Below are 24,138 nucleotides of genomic sequence, written 5' to 3' on the forward strand. Positions count from 1 at the left end.
TTTTACTATAAGACCGGGTATAATATAATACTGGGTCTTATATTAATTTTTGCTCCAAAAGACGCATTAGAGCTGATTGTCTGGCTAGGACTTACTTCCAGGGAAGCAGGGTAGGTACCTAAAAGGTAGACAAGCCAAATTGTTAACAGGTATTATTTTTAGCACTGGGAATTATGTATCACTTTATTCATTGGAATCCACCTCCTACTCCTTAAAAACTTTTCCATTCACCTGAAAACCACTGGTGTTCTGCCGAGGCAGTTCACACTCTAATCCAGAAGACAGGTATAGTGTCTATAGGGTAAGAACACGAACACTATCCTATCCATCCATTAGATGGATGCTTTTCAAACTCTTTTGACCATGACCCAGAGTCAGGACATGGCCCAACACAAACACACCTCAGGTAACTGCAACAAGTTTTACAAATCCCTGCTCACCCTGGTCCCCTTAAGGCTGGTCAAACCTAGATGGATGTCATCCCTCACCGCTGGGTATATTGTGATGCCTGCTGTGCATACGCACATACGCAACCCTGAGCACGACACGTGGAGAGGGGAGGAGAGCAGGCTTCCAAGATGGGAGCTCAGAAACTGCAAGAGTGGGCAAGAGTGGGCTGGGAGGCACGGCCCCCACACCTGCCGGGTGTCACTTGGGACAGGCACTCCCACCCACCCAAAGACCAACTCTGGGCTGAGCAAGGTTCCAGGCAATGGGCATCTAGCAGAGAACAAAGTCCCTGCCTGGTGGGACTGGTAACTGAGTGACAGAGACAAGCACATACACAAATATGACATGACATCATGTAGGGGGTAGAAGTGCTATGAAAAAATAATCAAGCAGTTTAGTTGATGGAAGGTGCTCTTTCAATCATGGTGGCCAGGAATGGTCTCAGTGATGGGGACATATCTGAGCAGAGACCTGAAGTGAAACGGGAGTCACATGGCCATCTATGGGCAGAGGGACCAGCGAGTGTAAAGGCCCTGAGGTGGGACCTGGGGGCAAGGGGTGTGTGGCAGATGAGGTCGGAGATGGGTAGGAGAGCAGATCGCAGGCCTTGAAGGCAGTGGTGAGGAAGGAGAAGTCTCACTCCAGGTGCAATGGGAAACCACTGGAATATTCTGGGCAGGGCAGTGGCTCGATCTGATGATGGTTTTAGATTTCTCTGGACAGGCTGATGAAACAGATGTGGGGGGAGGGGGGTCAAGGAAGACCAAGGTGACCCTGCGGAAATGGCTTATTCCTGAGACTTGGGGCCGCTCAGCCCTGACGCCAAGCGTGGCAAAGCCCAGCCAGGCTAGATTTCAGCCCCAACTCATATCCCCTTTATTCAACACTGCCGAGTGGGGAGACTACGGGAGTAACAGGATTGTATGGTCAGAGAGGTTAAGTCATTTGCCCCAAATCACACAGGAAGTAGAATCCTGCCTCAAGTCTGTCTGACTGCAAGGTCTGAGTAGCTGATTCAGGCTGAGGATCGGAAGGCAGAGGAGAGCCTGGCAGGGTGTGGAGTGCAGGCAAAGGGAAGCCCTCCTCCAGGCAGGAGCGCGTAGGGGGTGTTCTGTGGAGGTGGGCAAAGGCACTCAGCACACCTGCAGCCCAGGCTGTGATCAGTGGTCTCCAGGGCCAGATGCGGCTCGCAGGGTGCAGTGAATGTCACCATTAGGACCGTGACACTTTACTGGGACACTCCAGGCAAGTCAGGATGGCACACTTCAAACCCTACCGCCTCAAGTCTCAGACTGTCACAGGTGAAGCAGCAACTGTCATGTGGCCACCTGTTTCCTGAGCCAGTAGGGCTGACCTGCTGGCTAAAGAGGAATTTAAAGCAGCCCAAGGATACATTTTAAAGGCCACTGCTACTAAAACTGGGGCCCATCCTCCTTGATCACACTCAACAGCTGGTGAACTTCACACTGAACAAAACTCAGACTGTTCTCAGTAAAATGCAAAAATGAAGACGTGCCCCTTCAGCAAAGTAAATGAGTCCCAAAGTAAAGCTCTGGAAACAAATCTGGTGCAAAGGCCAGGAAGGGGCCAGGGCAGGTTTATGTCCTGCTAACACATCCCGTTTTCTAAAGAAAGCCCCTGCCCTGAGATAACTGGAGGGAACCCCATGCATCCCCTCCCTTCCTCTGCCTTGTGAAATCGAATCCCTCCACAAACCCAGCTACACCTGGCGCTTCTCTTCAGGCCCTTTCCCATATAGGAAGATGAGCAGAGGCCAAATTTCCCATGTCTGTCAATTCCATATCCTGAAAAATTAGTAACAGCAGCGTGCGACTAGAAAACTCCAACCAAGGTATCCCTGATCACATTAGTGAGCCTAATACTTCTTCGGAGTGACAGCTATAAGGTTGACAGCAAAGCAGCTCCATTTGGCCTCAGACCCAATTCTGACACGTTGCTCCTCTGACATTTCCCCCCCATTCCTGCAGCTGTTACTTCCTTTTCATAGGTTTTCCACACCCTTTTTATTCTAATTTTTTTTAAAAAACTTTGATTCCCTCTGAAGTGTTCCAATCATGAGGAAATACGTGAAGTGAACAATGAACATTTGATATCTTTCAAAAGCCATGCCACCAAACACACTTCCCTCTTTCTACTGCCTTATGGTGAAATTGCAAAGCATACAAACGTTTAAGTATTAAGGACAAAATGAAGGAGTTGATGCCTTCGTTACCACCTTGAAAACATATGGAACTACTGCAAAGGGACAAAAATATATTCTGTACCCACCAAGGTATTGGAGGAATCTTCGTAAATGACAACAGCTACCAATATGCGTCAGGCACCTTTCTAAGCACTCTACATTTGTCATTTTGCTGTTGAGTCTGTAGCAATCCCACGAGTTGGGTACTATTACTGCCCCCCTTTGCAAATAAGGAGATGGATCTGAGCAAACCAGAACAGGGCCCTTGTGTGCCCGCTGCCGATGGAATCGCCAGCCCCTAGCAGTGCCTGGCTCGTGGCAGGCACTCAGAGCACGGCTGTTCACTGTGTGAATGGGAAATGAGTGCTTAGGCCGCTTCTTGCACAACTCCATTCACAGTGTGTTCTATCTGTGGTCAGTGTGAATGGGTCCCTCTTGGACCACGTCTTGCACAACTCCAGGGGCACCTTTCACATGGTGTTTGGTCTACCGTCAATGTGAATAGGTCCCCTGTGCCATGGCAGCCCTGATGACAGAGGCCAAAATCAGCTGGCAAACCTGAGGACTTACTATGTGCCAGTAAGCTACTGTCAACCCCATTTCTCTGAGGCAACAAGAAAAAAAGTGGCAAAGCCTGGAGTCAAAACCCAGAACGGCTGACTGGAGAGCCCCAGGTGAAGAAATAGCCCTGGATGTCAGTTTCTTCGTTAGCAGAATGTTTTCACCAGACATTCACCCAAAATATGGAGTTCCTCCCACCCTCCTACATGTGCTCTAGGGTTACCTCCCAGGGTTCTGAGGGTCCACAAAGAGTGGCAAAGGTATGTAAATAAAAATGCGTTTATGTGGGATGCTTTGCACAGACAGAAAAAACTTTGGAGACCACGGCACTGATGTCACCCACCCCCACCGGATTCAAACCCTAAAAGATCAATGTCTCCAGAAGAGTGAGACACAAAATGATTTTAGAGGGCACGAGGACAAACATTTGTTATTTTCACAATTATGTATGCTTTGATTGTAAGGCAAATTAGTAAAATATATATAACTAGCTCACCATATGCCGGGTGCTGCAGTGTGTTAAGCAGCTTCAAACCATGTTTCCCCGAAAATGAGACCTAGCCGGACAATCAGCTCTAATGCGTCTTTTGGAGCAAAAATTAATATAAGACCTGGTATATATTATATTATATTAGATCTGGTCTTATAGTAAAATAAGACCGGGTCTTATACTAATTTTTGCTCCAAGAGGCGCATTGGAGCTGACTGTCCGGCTAGGTTTTATTTTTGGGGAAACACAGTAAGTTATCTCATTCAATACTCACAACCATCGTTTGAGGTGGCATCCCTGTCATGCCTGTTTCACAAGTGGGGGGGACCCACTGATAACTACCTTGCTCAAGGTCAAGCTAAGACTTAGAGAGTTGAGTGTGAATCCAGGAGGTCTGATTCCAGAACAGCACTCCTCACCACCATTCCACACTAACTACCAACCCACACCCTCCTTCTGGGGGAATGAGATTTGGGAAACAATAGCCTAGAAAGTTCAAAACCAACAAGTAAAATGTTTACTGCTTACAACCCACCACTTATCAGTCCTGTACCAAGCACTTCAAGCACATGTTCACTCAATCCTCCCAAGGGCCTTCACTCATTGCACAAACGTTTGCTAAGGGCCTACCATGTGCCAGGCCCAAAGAACACTGCGGGAGACACCACCCTACTCTGATGGCTCTCAGAGAAGACTGGATGTGGAATTACAACCTGGAGTTAACTTCTACACAGGAAAGGATCAAGGCAACGTGCGAGTGTAGCAGAGGGAACAATGACTATTACAGGGCAGTCAAAAAACAAGCCTGGACATCCTCCCTGACTCTTGAGTAGAGGCCCCCTCTTCCAGGCAGCCTCCTTGATCTCTGGCTCCAGCTACTCCCCTGGGTACCCACTGTGTTCCTTTCACAGTAAGAGTTGTGAGGATTAAATGAAAGGCCAAGGGGAGTTGTTCCCACATTTACCACCTGTTCTCCTACAAGACTGGAGGCTCCTCAGGGCATCCGACCACCAACCATCTGGCACCCAGTTAGGGACTCAATGGATATTCGCTAAACAATGAAGAAAGAGATTGAACCAGACAGTAACAACAGGGCTTCTCACTTCCCAGGAACCATTTTCAGGCTTTCACTAGCTCCATTTGGGACATTATTCCCATTTCACAAAGGAGGAATCCAAGAGGTACAGAGATTAAACTATTTGCCTAAAGTCACACAGCTAAGTGACCGACAAAGCCAAGAATCAAACCCTAATTCCGTCTGTCAATTCAAACTGAAAACTTGTTTCAAATTCCTGGGATGTGGCTCTTCCACTTATTTATTCCCTCCTTTTCCAAGGATTCACTAGGAGAGAAAAAATAAAAATCAAGACTGGTGTCTTCAAGATCGTCAAAACACTCTCTTAAAGGACCATGTTTTAAATAAAAGTCTTCATCTGGAAAATCAATCGGGAGGAAGGGGAAAGGATGCAAAACAAACACAATGCTTTCAACAGCAAACAGTGCCGTCCTCCTCCACTCGCTGTCGACCACTCAGGGCAAACATTCTGAAGTCACTACTTGCAAGGGATGGGCCAATTTATTGACCTTTCCTTGAAAACCTAGAATACGTGATTTTTAAAATAAAATCTTAGGTCGGCTAACCCAAGGGTGCTGCCAGGAGGCACTGGACACATCTGGGTTTCTCCTTACGGAGCCGCGACCACAGCCTCCCTAAAGGGCAATATTCGGTTCGGACCTTTTACAACAGAGCCAGAAAATCCCCGGAGCCCGGCTATTGTTGCAGCCGCCGCAGAGACCCCTGGCCGCCGAGGGGGCAGCAAGCTTTGTCCCGCGACCCTGGCGAGAGCGCGCGCGGGGGTCGCGCGGCCTCCACGCGGCCCGGGCCCCCACCCCACCCCACCCGCCCGCGGATGCTGTAGCCGCCGCGGCCTCGCTCGCTACACTGTGGCTTTCCCCGCGCGCGCGGTGCCGGACGGGCTTCTTGACCCTCGGGCGCCGCCGTACCCCAGCCCTGCTCTGGGCGCCAGTGGCCCCCTCCCCCCTCGGCCCCCCGGCTCCATTCAAACCACCCTCCCAAGCCCCGCGCGGCGCTCCCCCCGCGGCCCGCGTTCCTTACCGGGAGCCGCCGGCACCGCCGCCTTCCCGGCACCGCCCCCGCCCCTCCGAGCGGGGCCGGAGGCAGAGTAAGCTTCTGGCCTCTCCTCACGAAACAAAGAAGCCGCCGCCGCCACCGAGCGAGAGTAAGCCTCGTGCGCGCGCCCGCCTCGGCCGCCCCCCCACGCCTCCCGCGTCCCCGCTGCGCGCGCACTCACCGGCTTCCTCCCCCCCACCGACGGCCTCTCTCGCTTCCGCCGCCCGCCCGGCCTCGTGCGCGCGCCCGCCCGCCCTTCCGCTCCCAGCGCGCGTGCGCGTCGGACGGGGGACAGGGGAGGTGGGCCGGGCCACAGAGAGCGGACGCGCCCGACGCACCTCCCACCGATTTCCAGGAAGGTCCTGCGCCTGCGCACAGGGGGCTTCTTCTTCCGCACGTCGCGCGTCCCGACGCCGCCGAGCGTGCGCAGAGCGGGCGCCACTGCGGCGGTGGTGGCGGCGGCGACGGCAGGTTGGGGGATGGGACGGGGAGGCGGTGGCGTCTGCAGGGAAGGGATGGCCGAGTGTCCCTGACCGTCGGAATGAGGACCTGAGGGCCTGTGCGTGAAGCTGGACTGAGGTTGAGCAAAGTCGGCCAAGCGCGGGCCTGAGACTCGCGTTCATCCCTGGTCGGGGGATGGCGGGGCCCGTTGCGAAGCCAGGTGGGCCCCCACTACAGCTGTCTTTTCTGCCTACCTAGTTCTGTGAATTAGTTTAGCAAATATGTTTGTTAACCTGCTCCTGTGTCCCAGGCGCAAGTGCAGCGGCAAGTGAGAGGCAAGAGAAATAAGTAAAATACGTTGTGTTGAGCCAGAGACATCTTGGGTCGTGAACATTTTAAATGGGACAGCCAGGGCAGGGCTCGATGCGAAGAAGACATCTGAGGCGACATCAAAGCAGTGAGAGCCTTGTTCCTAGTGTGAAGGCCCAGAACTCGAGGCGGCCTCGTCTGTGTCCTTAAGTAGCCCCAGCGCCACCTCATTTAGTCCCCAACTGGACAGACGCTCCCCACGGTCACGTTCCCCGGCCTGTGGCTCCCCATCTTGCCTCTGAGGCCTGCGCTTCATTTTGTAGGTGTCCGCTGACTCACCAACTCAAGCCTCGCCTCGGGTTTGATCACTGACTGCTCTTCCCTTCACATTTCTTGGTACCCTCTTCTGTTGTCTGTCTCCCTCCCCTCAGTTTAAATGACAAAGGTGTTAATTTTGGTCTTTAGTGAATACCCAGCACCCAGCACGCTGCTCCCCTCTGCCACACACTAGATACTAAACACTTTTTGTAACTGAAAGACTGATAGGTCGCCTGTTGTGTGTCACATGTGCATCAGCTTGTGGAGCCTTTCCAAGCCCACCCTGAGCCACTCCTAGCGTCGAGTAGAAGAGAGCTCACACTGGAATCAGAAAGACCTGGATTTAAAACCTGACTCCATGTCAGTAGCTGGTGGGTGCCAGGCAAGTTTATTGGACTCGTCTACAGTACCCTTCCTTCACCTGTAAAATGGAAATAATAATGGTGCCCCTCTCCACAGGCTGGTTATGAGGAGTCCATATGCAGGTCACCTTGGAGGTCCCTACACCTTACCTCGTAACGTTGAGTAATACACAGTAAATGGGCAAGTGGGGTCTCAACATCCATCTTTAAGTAATATTTCTTAAGTATCCTCAACATGCTAAGCACTGAGCTGATCGGGCTGCAGTGATAACACTGGGAAGGCAGGGCTCCTGCCCATGGAGCGGACAGTCAGTGAGTTCAGTTGACAGTCTCCCATATTGGTCACACTAACACGTGATAGAAAAATCGAAGTGCAACGGGAAGAAAAGCCTAGGGTGTGATGAGGTCATAACATGGGGTCTTCCCGGGATGGAGAAGTCAGGTAGACCTCTCTGAGGGAGAGGTACGTTTGTCAAAATCCAAAGGATGAGCAAGAGCAAAGAGGAGGAGGACACTAGAGAGGAAACAGGATGTGCCAAGGCCCTGAGGAGGAAAAGGGTGTGGGAACAGAAAAAGACCCCAGGGGGCTTGAGGGGGAGGTGCGTAGCAGCCATACCAGGTAGGGCCTTGTGGGCGCTGGTGAGCATCTGCTGTTTCTGGAGCACAGTGGGAAGCAGTTGAAGGGCTTTAATCAGGACAATCCCATGGCTGTTCTGGCTGCTGGGTGGAGCCTGGGCCAGCAGGTAAGGAGAGGAAGTGGGGAGTCCCTTTATGCCATAGCAGTGGCCAGAGTAGAGAAAGTGGTGGCTTGCAGTAGTGTGAATGTGGTAGAGGTACAGAGAGTTGGAGGAAGAATAGATAGAAATTGGAAGAGTGGACATGAGAGATAAAGGAGGGTCAAGAGTGAACTCCCAGCTTTCTCTGCAACTGGGATGATGGGGACATGGAAACTCTGGCAAGGAAGGGTCAGGAGTCCTGTTTGAAAGATACGATATCTGTTGGGAACAATCCTATGTACCAGTGGTTCATGGCTGTACATTGGAATCCGGGTTAGGCAAAATGGATGTCTTTAGTATATATATATATATATGATTTTATTGGAGAAGGGAAACAGGACTTTATTGGGGAACAGTATGTATTTCCAGGACTTTTTATTGGGGAACAGTAGTGTGTTTTTCCCAGGACTCATCAGCTCCATCCAAGTCAAGTTATCCTTTCAGTCTTAGTTGTGGAGGGCACAGCTCATCTCCAGGTCCAGTTGCCCTTGTTAGTTGCAGGGGGCGCGCCTCACCATCCCTTGTGCGTGTTGAACCAGCAACCACAGAGCACGCGTTCCAACCACCTGAGCCATCTGGGAGCTCAGGGGCAACTCAGCTCAAGATGCCGTGTTCAATCTTAGTTGCAGGGGGCGCAGCCCACCATCCCTTGGAGGGAGTCGAGGAGGAGTCGAACCAGCAACCTTGTGGTTGAGAGCCCGCTCTCCAACCAACTGAGCCATCTGGCCACCCGGGAGCTGAGCGGCAGCTCATTGACTTCATTCTAGTTGCGGAAGCGCAGCTCGCTGGTTCATGTGGGAATTGAATCGGCAGCCCCGTTGCCCAGAGCTCGCAATCTAACCAACTGAGCTACCCGTCTGCCCCATACTGGCCTTTTAATAATGACCTGCCCCAGGATTCAGACCTTTGTCTTCTCTCTGCATTCACCCCTTTGGCTTCTAGTCTTGTGACCTGAAAAAACTATCTACTTCCTAGGTAGTATCTACCCAAAGGAATTGAAAACATGTACTCAGATACTCGTAAACAAATGTTTATTGCTACTGCACTATTCACAATAGCTGAGATGGAAACAGTTCAAATGTTCCTTAACAAATGAATGGATAAACAAATTGTGTTGTTATATATTCAATGGAATATTTAGCCATAAAAAGTAATGTAGTCCTAAAACACACTACAATGTGGATGAACCTTAAAACATGCTAAGCGAAAGAAGTCAGACACAAAGGGCCACACAGTGTATGAATCTATTTCAAATGTTTAGAATAGGCAAATCCATGGAGACAGCAGATTGCCAAGGGCGGAAGGTAGTAGGGGGAGTAACTGCTTAGTGGGTAAAGGGTTTTATTTTGGGACAATGAAAATATTTTGGAACTAGATAGAGGTGGTGCTTACACAATATTGTGAATGTACTAAATGCTACGAAATTGTTCAGTTTAAAATGTTCAGTTTTGGTACAAGAATCTTTTAGAAAAATGTCTACATGCTAATGATTTCCAAATGTTTATTTCCTGCCTCGACCTCACCCTGGAGCGCCAGAAAATTACCTCTCAGACACCACCACTTGAGTATTATATAGGAGTTAAAATTTCAGTTCCATCATGTCCCTCTTTTGCTCAAAACCCTCCAATGGCTCCCATCTTGCCAAGAATAAAACGCAGACCATCAAGAGAAAGAGAAGGCAAGGGAGAGAGTGTATGAGAAGACACATGAAAAAGAACTGTTACCAAATACACAAAGAACTCTTAAAACTCCACAATAAGAAAATTAACCCAATTTAAAGATGGACAAACCTGAACAGACACTTCACCAAAGATGATACACAGATGGCAAATAAGCATACGAAGAGGTGTTGAACATCATGTGTCATTAGGGAACTGCAAATTAAAGCAACAGTGAGATACCACGGCACACCTATCAGAATGGGAGAAATCCAAAACTTTTGAAACACCAAATGCTGGAGAGGATGTGGAGGAACTCTTAGTCGTTGCTGGTGGGAATGCAAAATGGTTCAGCCACTTTGGAAGAGAGTTTGGCAGTTTCTTACACAACTAAACATACTCTCTCCATGTGACCCAGCAATCATGCACCTTGGTGCTTACCCAAAGGAGCTGAAAACAGATGTCCACACCAAAACCTGCAAATGGATGTTTATAGCAGCTTCAATTACAATTGCCCAAACTTGGAAATGATCAAGAAATCCTTCAGAAGGTGAATGGATAAACTGTGGTACATCCAGACAATGGAATACTATTCAGCACTAAAAAAGAAACGAGCTATCAAGTCATAAAAACATGGAGGAACCTTAAATACATATTACTAAGTGAAAGAAAGCAATCTGGGCAGGTTTATCCATATCGTTCCAACTATATACTAACATTCTGGAAAAGGCAAAACTATGTAGATAAAAAAGATCATGGGTTTCCAGGGATTAGAGGGGAGGGAGGGATGAATAGCTGGAGCACAGAGGATTTTTAGGGCAGGAAAACTGCTCTGTAAGATACTACATTGGTGGTAGAGACATGTCACTATACATTTGTCCAAATCCATAGAATGTACAACACCAAGAGTGACCCTGTTGTAACCTACAGCCTTTGGGTGCTGATGCTGATTCAGTGTAGGTCCATCGCTGATACCAAATACACAGCTTTGGTGAGGGATGTGGATAATGGGGGGGGGGGGGCCTGTACCCCTGTGCGGCAGGAGGTATATGGAAATACTGCTTTCTGTTCAATTTTGCTGTGAATCTAAAACAGTTCTAAAAAAAGTTTATTTTAAAAATGTAAACAAAAAAAGCCAAAGTCAGTTACCACAGGGGCCTACAGGCCCTTTGCTCCTTCCCTGACAGCATCTCCTCTTACCCTCCTGACTCTACACTTTGGCCACCCACCTCCTTGCTTATTGTTCTTCAAGCCTGGCACATTCCTGCCCTGGGGCCTCTCTATGCTCCCAACACCTGCATGGCTCTGTCCCAGAGGCCATGTAATGTTGCGGATGTCCCTTCCTGCATGCCCAGGTCATTTTCCTCTGTGGTACTCATCCCCCATGCTGGAACATAAGCTTTGTGTCTGTCTCTGTCACCCATGTATTCCCCAGCACCTAGCACAGCACCAGATTCCTGGTGCAAAGAAGAGGATGAATGAATGAGTGCGTGGGCGCTAAGGAAGGAGCTCTTGGGGTGACTCGATGCTCCTTCTCCTCATGTGGAATCTGGGTCTATGAGATGCTTCCTGAGGCCTCAGTACTATACCCCCAGCTTCCCAGACGCCAATAGGGAGGAGAATGCATGGGCCCTGGCCTGAAGTTACACTGCATTGGGCTCTGCCCACATCTCGTGTTCTTGGCCACGGCACCTTCCCTATCTGCCCTGTGGGGCCATAACACCTGACCCTACTACCTTCCCAGGTAGGAAGGATAGTAAGAGGTGCATGGGGAAAGGTGTACTGGTAATACAAAAAGGTATGTAAAAGACCAGATGTTCCCAGCGTCACTCCCCACGCGGCAAAAATAAAACTCACTGTTGGTTTTTTACAATCTCACTCTGTGTTCATGTCTACAACCTGTGTATCTGTTGGCTTATGAGGTGGGAGTTTCTCATGTTTTTCACGTGGCTCAGAGGATCTTTTAGGGGGTCTCCAGAGATGCAGAATCAATAAGATGTTGGATATATAAATATACATCCTATTGATACTATTTCTCTGAAGGAACAAAATATACAGAGAATATATATATATATACATATATATATATGTATGTGTATGTATATATATATTTGGGGGAGGGGAGAATATACATATATTTAGATAGGATAGAGATTTTCTTCGTTGGTTTATTTTCAGTTTTTATTCTACCTTTTTTGTTGTTGTTAGGTAGAGATTTATTTTAAGGAATTGGCTCACATTGTAGGGGCTGGCATGTCCAAAATCTAATCTGCAGAGCAGCCAAGCAAGCTGGAAATTAAGGTAAGAGTTGATATTGCAGTCTTGAGTCCGAATTCTGACAGGCAGGAGGCTGGAAATTTAGGCAAGGTTTCTATGCTAGAGTCATAAAGAGAATTCCTTCTTTGGGAAGCCTCAGTCTTTGCTATAAAAACCTCAACTGATTGGACAAGGCCCACCAACGTTATGGATGTTCATCCACTTTATTCAACATCAACTGATTTAAATGCTAATCACATCTTTAAAAAATACCTTCACAGCAATATCTAGTCTGGTGTTTGACCAAACAACTGTGCACCATGGCCTAGCCATGGTGATGCATAAAACCAACCATCACAGAGAAAAATTGATTTCTCTCCAACTCATTAGCAAGGGCTTGAAATAAAAAGCTCACCCATGTCCAGTATGTGAAAATGTAAAATGCGTCCTCATCAGTTGTCACTGAAGTGAATAATTTTTGAGTAATCTCTCCAGATCTTCCTTGCAACATGAAATCGCTTATTTGTTAACCAAATGTGTATTTATTCCTCAAACATGACCTACTACCCTGAAAACAGCCTCACAAGAAAGTAATTTTCCCAAATCAGACAGTGAGACATGTAGTGTGGGAAAACAAGAAGCAGTTCTTCTAAATTACAAATGCAGAACAATAGATTTCTTTTAGTAGGCAGCCATGATTTTAATTCAACACAGCAAATAACCAGCATGTCACATTATGCTTGCACTAAACCATACCACTTCCTGCAACTACAGGTGGAAATCTAATTACCCACATTTGTCATAATTTTACAGGTGTTTTGTTCTAGGTAGAGTATGTTTTATTTTAGGTTGAATTTATTAAACTCTTCTAAAACACTAGTTCTGAATCATTACACTTTGGGCCTCCATCAAGAGTAATCGACAATAGGTTTTATACACACACACACATTTGATATAGACATTTGACCAAAGAGGATATACAGATGGCGAAGCAGCACAAGAAAAGATGTTTAATGTCATTAGTCATTAAGGAAATGTAAATTAAGACCACAACGAGAAATTACTACATACCTATTAGAATGGCTAAAATAAAAATTAGTGATAACACCAAATGCTGGTGAAGATGTGGATAAATGGGAATACACTGGACACATGAATACATTGCAGGTGGAGATATAAGTGGCATACCTACTCTGGAAAACAGTTTGGTAGTTTTAGAAGAAACTAAACAGACAACTATCACATGACAGTAATTATACTGCTGGGAGTTTATTGTAGAGAAATTAAAACTTCATGCAGATTTCTGTGCATGAATGTTTACAGCAGCTTTATCTTTAATAGACAAATCCTGGAAGCAGGCCAAGCGTCCTTGAATGGTTAAACAAGGTCCATCTGTACTGTGGAATACTCCTTAGCAATAAAAGGCAACGAACTATTGATTTATGCAACAATCCAGATGAATGAATCTCCAGGAAATTATGCTGAGCACAACATTTTTAAAAAGCCATTCTCAAAAAGGTTAAAGACAATCTGATTCCATTTATATAACATTTTTGAAATGGAGGACAGATTAGCAGTTGCCAGTAGGGAAGTGGGCATGGTTATTAAAAGGCAGCAGTGGAGGGCCGGCCCGGTGGCTCCGGTGGTTAGAGCTCCCTGCTCCTAACTTCAAAGGCTGCCGGTTCGATTCCCACATGGGCCAGTGGGCTCTCAACCACAAGGTTGCCGTTTCAACTCCTCCAGTCCCACAAGGGATGGTGGGCTGCGCCCCCTGCAACTAGCAATGGCAACTGGACCTGGAGCTGAGCTGCGCCCCCACAACTAAGACTGAAAGGACAACAACTTGAAGCTGAACGGCACCCCCACAACTAAGATTGAAAGGACAACAACTTGACTTGGAAAAAAGTCCTGGAAGTACACACTGTTCCCCAGTAAAGTCCTGTTCCCCTTCCCCAATAAAATAAAATAAAAGGCAGCCGTGGGGATCCTTGGGGCATCGGAACCGTTTGGTATCTTGATTGTGGTGGTGGAAGCACAAATCCACACACATGATATTGTATAGAATTTAATACACACACCCACGCACAAATGAGTACAAGTAAACCCCCCCAAAAAAATCTGATCTTATTCAGAAAAGAAAATCTGAATAAGATCAATGAATTGTGTCAATGTCAGTATCCTGACTCATATATCTCAATAAAGCTGGGGGGGGGAATAATGGAGTTATTTATATTAAATAAATATAAATATATCCTGGCTGTGATATTTTACTATCGTTTTACAAAAGATTACCATTGGGGACTCACACAAACAATTGTACAGCCATGTTCATAGCAGCATCACTTACAATAGACAAGATGTGGAAGCAACCCGAGTATCCAAACAAATAACTGGATAAATAAAATGTGGTCCATTCACACAGTGGAATATTACTCAGCCTTAAAAAGGAAGGAAATTCTGACACATGCTACCATATGGATGAATCTTGAGGACATCATGCTCATGAAATAAGCCAGATGCAAAAGGACAAATACTGTGTGATTCCACTTATATCAGGTACCAGGCAAATAGAGACAGAAAGTAGAGGAGAGGTTACTGGGGATGGGGGAGGGAGACGGGGAGTTAGTGTTTAAGGGGACAGAGTTTCAGTATAGGAAAATGAGAAAACTCTGGAGATGGATAACGGTGATGTTTGCAAAACAAAGTGAATGTACTTAATACCACTAAATTGTGCACTTAAAAAACAATAAATTTTATGTTATTCATATTTTACCACATTAAAAAACAGTTACCACTGGAAGAAGCTGAGAAAGTGTGTGAGAATCTCTCTGTATTATTTCTTACAACTGCAAAACCAGTTAAAAAAGAAAAGAAAAACCAACTGCATCTAAATCAACAATGATCTCAATAAAATTTTCCATTAAAAACTTAAGTCAGTATGCAGGTAATTAATTGATCCTAACGTTATTTTATGCTTTGACTCCTATACAAGTATTTTGTTTTAAACTGCAGTGTAAGAGTCTCCTTCAAAGATTTTTAAAACATATACGTGTATATGAAGATCTTAAAGATCCTTGGGATAAAATTTTCATAAAAATATTAAGATGAGATTAAACAAGGCAAAGCTTCGGATCACTTGTATTTCCTCGGATATCTTTAAGCTGCTAATCAGGGAGGGAGGGAGGGAGGGAGAGAGACAGAGAGAGAGAGAGAGAGAGAGAGAGAGAGAATGAGAATAGATATCACACTCCTTTCCTGGAGATTCATTCGTCTGGGTTGTTTCACAAATCAATAGTTCATTCCCTTTTATTGCTGAGTAGTATTCCACGGCACTAATGAACTAGTTTGTTTAACCATTCACCTGTGTGAAGGACGCCTGGCCTGCTTCCAGGTTTTGTCTATTACAGATAAAGCTGCTCTGAACATTCATGCACAAATTTCTGCATGAACATAAGTTTTCATTTCTCTATGATAAAGTCCCAGTAGTATAATAAACTGGATCATGTAATAGTTGTCTGTTTAGTTTCCTCTGAAACTACCAAACTGTTTTCCAGAGTGGCTGTACCACTTACATCTCCATCTACAATGTATTCATGTGTTCCAATGTATTCCTGTTTCTCCACATCTTCACCAGCATTTGGCATTGTCACTAATTTTTATTTTAGTCATTCTAATAGATACGTAGTGATTTCTCATTGTGTTCTTTTTTTTTTTCAATTGGGGAAGAGGAACAGGACTTTATTGGGGAACAGTGTGTACTTCCAGGACTTTTTTCCAAGTCAAGTTGTTGTCCTTTCAGTCTTAGTTGTGGAGGGTGCAGCTCAGCTCCAGGTCCAGTTGCCATTGCTAATTGCAAGGGGCGCAGCCCACCGTCCCTTGCAGGAGTCCAACTGGCAGCCTTGTGGTTGAGAGGACGCGCTCCAACCAACTGAGCCATCCGGGAGGCAGCTCAGCTCAAGGTGCTGTGTTCAATCTTAGCTGCAGGGAGCGGAGCCCACCATCCCTTGCGGGAGTCGGCAACCTTGTGGTTGAGAGCCCACTGGCCCATGTGGGAATCGAACTGGCAGCCTTTGGAGTTAGGAGCATGGAGCTCTAACCGCCTGTGCCACCGGGCCGGCCCCTCTCATTGTGTTCTTAATTTACATTTCTTTAATGGCTAATGACATTAAACATCTTTTCTTGTGCCTTTTTGGGCAACAGCGGGAGCAGCAATGAGATCTGGTGAGTGCATTCAGCTTCTCCTTCCCAGTTCATTCATGATGAGGGCACAGTTTAAACTCTGATTGTCACTCTCCCTCCAAGGTCCGTAGGACCAAGGCACAATATTCTGAAGTCTATAGAACTCACCACCTCTGCTTTTTACCACGAGCTGTATATAACGTGATTATTTAACTTCATCTGGCTTGCGGAGCTCATATGAATTTGGGCAAATGAATAGTCGATCGGGTTGAGGGAGATGCAGCCGCTTGTCAGTGATCTCATAAGATATGTAGGGTCCCTTCTCTGCTACAATTAAACCTTAGTTGCTAGAAGAAAATGAAAAGGAAAGAAGGACTCCCTTTTGGGATCCATAGTCACATTGTATGGCAAGACAGTTCAACCAATTCATTGCTTGGTTTATTCATACCGTGTTTCCCCGAAAATAAGACCCAGGCAGACAATCAGTTCTAATGTGTCTTTTGGAGCAAAAATTAATATAAGACCCAGTCTTATATTATATTACATAACATTACATTATATTATATTATATTATAAAGACCCGGTGTTATATAAAACCCGGTATTATATTATATTATGTTATGTTATGTTATGTTATGTTATGTTATGTTATGTTATGTTATATTATATTATATTATATTATATTATTATACCCGGTTTTATAGTAAAATAAGATCAGGTCTTATATTAATTTTTGCTCCGAAAGACGCATTAGAGCTGATTGTCCGGCTAGGTCTTATTTTTGGGGAAATACGGTATGTACTGTGCACCTCCTCCGTCCTGATGGACGGTATACTTTAGAGAAATATCCAAAGACATAACATTGGCCTGTGCAGCGCTCCCCACATTCACCAGGTACGTAAACTGCAGATGGGGCTTGTTTAAAACTGCCTGGAGAATCTCCTGGAGATTCTGAGACCGTCTTGGTGGGGCCCTGGCATTTGTTCCTAAAGAGTGCCCGGGGTGAGTCCCACCATCCAGAACGTCTGTGAACAGCTGAGGAAGCAGGTTTCAGTGGGGCAGATCCACAGGCTCACAGATGTACCCCACCTGCTTGCCGATACTTCGAGAAAGGGGGGGAACTCCAACAAGGTATTCCCACCTATTGTGGCCACATGATTAATTCAAAATGACCATTTTTTTAAATTCTAGATTTAAATGTGTGCTAGGAAACGTTTTTTAGTGTGGCTGTCAGAATCCCCTGGAAAACCCCTTAACACACAGATCACTGGGCCCCGCCCACAGAGCATCTCTTCAGCATATCTGGGGCAGAGCTTGGGAACCTGCATTGCTGAAGAGCTCCCAGGTGATGCTGTCACTGCTGGCCAGCGACCGTTTGTGTTAGGTGATGAAATCCTCTTGGCAATCTGGCAAGGTTTCAGATGGTTGTCACCCCGCTGCCCTTGTCACGGGTGAGGCAGCTGAGCCCAGAGGTTCAGAAAGCTGTCCCGGCTCACACAGCAGGGCTGAGGAGCTGGGAGGTGGCAGGCTGTCTCAGCAGAGCTCTGATCTGATCTCTGGGAGGAGCCATTGTCTAGAAAGGAAGACACGGACACCCCTCGGAGCTGGATGCCTGCCTTATCTATTTACATAAATCCTTGAATGGTTCAGAATAGGCCCTGACTATGTCTTACTTAATATGGCCCACAAGTCCCTGCTCCCCTCCTGACTCCCCCCTTGGGGTTCCTTCACCACCTGCATCATAACAACAGTCATACACACCTAACTGCAGGTCCCCTGATGTTTGCACACGATTGCTCAGCCTGAATGCTCTCTCTGACTCCCTCCTTGGCTTACTGCATAAAGACTCAACTTAGATTTACCTTCTACCCCCTAACCCAGAAATAGGGACACTTAGGAGGGACTCCTTTTTGAAAGGAGTTGAAAGAGCTTAGCAAGCCAAAGGGTAGGTGCTCAAGGGAGTCAGCAACAATCCTTAACCCTTGTATAGCACTTCCTGGGGGCCAGCTACTCTTCTAAGCCTTGAATATATAAATTCAGATCTAATGGGAGTGTAGAGTGGCTCCCACAACAGAGGATTATCTGACTCAAAATGTCAATGACACACTGTAGTTGAGACCCTTGCCTTAGATCGTCCTCTGACAAACTCTTGAGAAAATGGACCCAACGTGGGCCAAACCCCAACATACACCTCCTGCTGATTTTTCTCCTCAGAGGAGAGGGATAGATGCTATATTTTAGCTGTTTTCAGTTCACACTCCCTGTCCCTGTGGCCAGCTTCACCCTGGCAAAGAAGAGAAAACAAAGTTCCTCTGCCAGCCCTGGGGACGAAGATTGAATTTGTCGGTATGTCCACTTTGGGAGACAGTTTGGCAGTTCCTTACAAAACGAAACATAATTATCATTTAGGTTTTTACCCAAATGAGTTAAAAATTTATGTTCATGGGCTGGCCTGGTGGCTCAGGCGGTTGGAGCTCCGTGCTCCTAACTCTGAAGGCTGCCGGTTCAATTCCCACATGGGCCAGTGTGCTCTCAACCACAAGGTTGCCGGTTCAACTCCCGCAAGGGATGGTGGGCTGCACCCCCTGCAACTAGCAATGGCAACTGGACCTGGAGCTGAGCTGCGCCCTCCACAACTAAGACTGAAAGGACAGCAACTTGACTTGACAAAAAAAACTCCTGGAAGTACACACTGTTCCCCAATAAAGTCCTGTTCCCCTTCCCCAATAAAATCTTTAAAAAAAAAAAGCTTATGTTCATGCAAAAATCTACATGTGAATGTTTACAGTAGCTTTATTCACTAATTGCAAAAATTTGGAAGCAATCAAAATGTCCCTCAATAAGTGAATGGGTTGACAAACCCTGGTACATCCAGACAATGGAATATTATTCAGTGATAAAGAGAAATGAGCTATCAAGCCACCACAAGGAGACATGCAGGAACCTTAAATGCATGTTACTAGGTGAAAGAATCTGAAAAGGCTACATACTGTATGATTCAAATTCTATGACATTCTGGAAAATCTACATGTGAATGTTTACAGAAAACTGGAGACAGTAAAAAGATCAGGGGTATCCAGGGTTAGAGGGGAGGAGGAGGTATTAAGTGGAGCACAAAGGATTTTTAAGGCACTGAACCCATTCTGTATAATGCTATATTGATGGATACATGTTACTACGGCTTGTCTAAATCCATAAAATGTACAACACAGAGAGTGAACCCTAATGTAAACTACGGACTTTGAGGGGTCATGGTGTGTCAATGTAGGTTCCCCAATTGCAACAAATATACCACTCTGGTGGGGGTGATGCTAGTTGTAGGGGCAACAGGTATATAGGAAATCTCCGTACTTTCTGCTTTATTTTGCTATGAACCTCAAAATGCTCAAAAAAATAAAGCCTATTCAAAAAAAAAGTGGAAAACATCAAGAGTGAACCCTAATATAAACCCATGGACTTTAGTTCAGAATGAATCAAAATGGGTTCGATTGTAATAAATTTCAATTGTAAATAATGTTCCACATTAATCCAAGATGTTAATAATAGGAGAAGCTCAAATCTATGGGGTGGAGGGCTGAGGAACGGGAAATGTGAGAACTCTGTAATTGCTGCTCAATTTTCTGTAAACTAACACTGCTCCGAAAAATAAAGTCTATGTGTTTAAAACTATATGTACTTACTTCTATGAGCATGATCCTCACCAAACCCTATGCTGTACTTACCACCGCCCCCATGTTATAGTTGGAACTGAGGCACAGAGAGGGTTAACAATCAACCCAAGGTCAAACCGTCCTCGCAGAGCTGGCTTCTTCACACCAGGACAGGCGGACTATGGCATCCGTGCTCTTAACCACTGCACTGGACCACCTGCTGCAAATGACAGAAGCAAAGGGTGATGCAGAGCTAGAGACAGGGACAGGAGTAGCCTGCCTGCAGGTGACATGTGAAGCGGTGGAAGGGAGAGGACCCCAGGTGACTGCTGTCACTTGTGCCTGATGGTCTATGACAGTGATGGGGTTGGTTTATTTAGAAGGTTTCATCTTACATACTATTATTCGTTAATGTTCTCCAGAAAAACAGAAATAATAGGGTGTGTCCTAAGATAGAGATTTGCTATGGAGTTGTGTTCCCAAAAATTCATATGTTGAGGCCCCAACCCTCAATGTGACTATATTTGGAGATGGGTCTTTATGGAAATAATTGAGGTTAGATGAGATCATGAGAGTGGGCCTTGATCTCATAGGATTAGTGTCCTTATAAGAGACACCAGAGGGCAATCTCATATTTATTTTCTCTGCCATTTGAGGACATAATGAGGAGGTAGCCATCTATAAGCCAGGAAGAGAGCCCTCTCTAGAAGTTTCTGGAACTTTGGTCTTGGACTTCCCAGCCTCCAGAACTGTGAAAAAAAATTAACTTCTGTTTTGAAGCCACCCAGTTTATGGTATTTTGATGTAGCGGCCTGAGCAGACTAATACAAGACTGATTTTAAGAAATTGGATCCGGTGATGATGGAGACTGACAAGTCCAAAATCTGAGACCCAGGAAGAACTGATACTGCAGTTTAAGCCCCAAGGCCATCTGCAGGCAGAATTCCCTCTTGCTCAGGGGAAGCCAGTCTTTCAGGCCTTCAACTGATTGGATGAGGCCCACCCACATTATGAAGAGCAATCTGCTTTACTCAAAGTCTGCTGATTTCAATGTGAATCTCATCCAAAAACACCCACACAGAAACATCCAGGATAATGTTTGATCAAATATCTGGGCACTGTAGCCCAGCCAAGTTGACAGATAAAATTAACCATCACAGCACCAAAATAGGCTGGAAACATGTGGGCTCAGGACACTGTTTGCTGGACACTCTGGACAACGTTGGTGTGGACATATTCCATTGTCTGGATGGACCAGGTTTGGTTTATCCATTCACTTATTGAGAGACATATTGATTGCTTCCAAGTTTTCACATTTAGTGAATAAAGCTGCTGTAAACATTCACGTTCTTGCATGGACATAAGTTTTTAACTCATTTGGGTAAACACCTAGGAGCATGATTACTGGATCAGATGATAAGAGTATGTTTTGTTTTGCAAGAAACTGCCAAAATGTCTCTTAAAGTGGACACACCAACAAATTCAATCTTCGTCCCCAGGGCTGGCAGAGGAGCTCTGTTTTCTCTCCTTTCCCAGGGTGAAGCTGGCCACAGGGAGTGTGAACTGAAAACAGCTAAAATGTAGCATCTATCCCCCTTCTCTGAGGAGAAAAATCAGCAGGAGGTGTATGTTGGGGTTTGGCCCACGTTGGGTCCATTTTCTCAACGGTTTGTCAGAAGACAATCTAAGGCAAGGGTCTCAACCACAGTGTGTCATTGACATTTTGAGTCAGATAATCCTCTGTTGCGGGGGCCGTCCGGGGGCCGTCTTGTGACTGTAGGATGTCAAGCAACAACCCTGGCTTCTATCCATCACTGCTCAGCACTGAGGCCAGAGCCCAGGCTCGCCCCGGGTGCCACCCTGGGCTCAGGCTTTGTCTGGCCTTCCCTACAGAAGCTTCCTCATGACAGGGCGCCCAGTGTCCTGGGTTCTGTTCTTTCTCTTCTGTTTGGTCCTTTACTGTAATTGACCATCTCACTGTCTGGCGGCTGCTCAGATGATGATTGGTTTGGTGTGAGCCAATGTAGAAAGATGGGATTGAGTTTTATCTCTCTCCTCTGTGTCCACTATCCTCCATGTTTTCTCTTTAGAACTACCCATGTCCCCACTACCAGGACCCCGTCGGTTGTTAAAAAGACTAAGAATGGAAAGGGGAGACAGTCTCAAGCCCAGCAGCTCCTTTCAGCCTCCAGCTGGGGGTCCAGGAGCAGGGAGAACCTTTCAAAGACATCTGCTCCCTTGCCCTGCCCTGCCCTCCCCACTTCCCCGGACATGGGTCCTAGACCGATCTCTCACCACTTGAAGACGTCTGTACACTGACCTGGGTACAGAGGCTGGGCCGACGGGGAATGGGACTGTCTCTACATGTTGATGTATAGAACTTTATCAGTCTATAAGACAAATTAACTTATAAAAATTCAGTAACTAGTATTTAGTGCTGATCCACTATTATAAAGTATTCTATAGGAAAAAAAAAACAGGATTCTATATTCATATGATTTCAGAAACTCTTATGTGATAAAGGATACCCTCCCTCCAGTGTCCAATGTCCAGTTCCAACTCCAGAGGGGGAACAGATATGCATATTTATTTGTCTGTTATGTAGGTTTACATGTCCAGAATCCTGTTTAAGGTTTTAGGATGCCTACAATGCTTTCTGAAGAAAAAATATTTCCTATTTTAAAAAATTTCACCTCCTCGATCCCTGGGTTCTGACCACCAAAAAATTGTCTCCAAACATGGCCAGATGCCCCTTGGAGGATAAAATTGAGAAGCACTGATTTGCGTAGCTAACCGTCCTTTCACCTTCACCTATTCTTTGGAGGCTCACAGCAGGAATGACTCATCACCCTGCCCCCAGGGTTTGTGCAGACCCTGCAGGAGAGCAGGGGTGTTACAGAGTCAAGTGGCTGTCCCATCCACCCCTTTCCATCCACCTCCTCTTTGCCTTCCCTGTAATATCTCCTCCCTTTCTTCACTGACCTCATTTGCAGTGCAAATTAAACCTGGGAGTGGCGTCTGTGAGATTGTGGCAGAACAGGTTGTCCAACCCTGAACTGGAGAAACGAGAACCTGTCTCTGCCAGAGCTGAGGGTTCCATGAACCTCACCTGCACTTATGCTCCTGTCTGCAGGGTGACCTTGGGAAAGGCACAGTGGGTGGGGCCTAAGTGGCTCTGCTTCTCCCAGGGGAAGGGTTTCACTGTCCTGGGTTTCTCTGGCAGTTACTTCTCCCTGGGGCTGCTCACCCGTTCTAATGACTTTATAAATCCAAAACACTTCTAGGAAGGCAGAAGCAGACTCTTAACACTGGGAAGTGACTACCACCTCACCCCCGTGAGGGTGGCGACTATCAAGAAAACAGAAAATAACAAGTGTTGGTGAGAATGTAGAGAAATCAGAGCTTTTGTGCACTGTTGGTGGGAATGTAAAATGGTTCAGCCACTGTGGAAAACAATATGGCGGTTCCTCAAAAAATTAGAAATAGAAGTACCATGTGATCTAGCAATTCTGCTTTTGCGTATATGATCAAAAGAATTGAAAGCAGGGTCTCAAAGACATATTCGTACACCCCCGTTCATAGCAGTGTTGGCCTTAAAAATAAAAGTTATTTTACCAGCAGAAATGGGTGTATTCAGAAATAGCAGAGAATTGCAATTTGGGACATGCAAACTATAGCAAAACCATAGGCCAGTCAGAGAACAAAGGAGAAGAACTGTTCTTTTATAGAGGAAAGGGGTTAGTTGGGAGAACTTTTATAACCAAAGTGCCTATTGGAAGAAACTGAGAGCTTGGAGTGTAGTGGCTTTTCATTGGCTGAGCTGTTGCCAGGAAAGAGAAAAATCTTCCTTCCTCCTGCTGGGATATAGAGTAGAAAACATTTTCCCCTTGGAGATGCAAGGTATATCTCTTCCTGTTTGGGGCAACCAATGATGAGTGGTAGGACATGAAATCTCCCCCTACAGGCCCTCCCTACTCCAATCTTAGGTTTCCTTTATTAATTTTCACAGCAGCATTATTCACAATAGCCAAGAGCTGGAAACAGTCAAGGGTCCATTGACAGATGAATGGATAAACAAAATATGAGTATATCCATACAATAAAATATTATTCAGCCTTAAAAAGGAAGGACATTCTGACACCTGCTACAATGTGGATGAATCTGGAGGACATTATGCTGAATGAAATAAGCCAGACACAAAATGACGAATATTGCATGATTTCACTTATAGGGGGTCCCTAGAGGAGTCAAATTCAGAGACAGAAAATAGAATAATGGGTGCTAGGAGCTGAGGTAGGGGGGTGGAGAGTTCGTGTTAATGGGGAGAGTTTTAGTTTTACAGAATGAAAAGAGT

At 46.0% G+C, this 24,138-nt stretch overlaps 1 protein-coding gene across 6 annotated transcripts in view; it reads right to left on the reverse strand.

Moving 5' to 3' along the window:
• Positions 1-6,203, reverse strand: part of SMARCA4 (SWI/SNF related BAF chromatin remodeling complex subunit ATPase 4) — an 84,964-nt gene extending 78,761 nt beyond the window's left edge. For 4 of the 6 annotated variants that reach the window (XM_081076526.1, XM_081076524.1, XM_081076523.1 and 1 more), the window contains exon 1: positions 5,821-5,991. The gene's annotated coding sequence lies outside the window, so the exon portion shown is untranslated. Of the gene's footprint in view, positions 1-5,820 lie in introns of all 6 variants that reach the window. The other 2 variants (XM_081076521.1, XM_081076525.1) reach the window with 2 other exon arrangements.
• Positions 6,204-24,138: the final 17,935 nt, after the last annotated feature.

Source organism: Rhinolophus hipposideros (assembly GCF_964194185.1).
Source record: "Rhinolophus hipposideros genome assembly, chromosome: 16".
NCBI classification, from domain to species: domain Eukaryota; kingdom Metazoa; phylum Chordata; class Mammalia; order Chiroptera; family Rhinolophidae; genus Rhinolophus; species Rhinolophus hipposideros.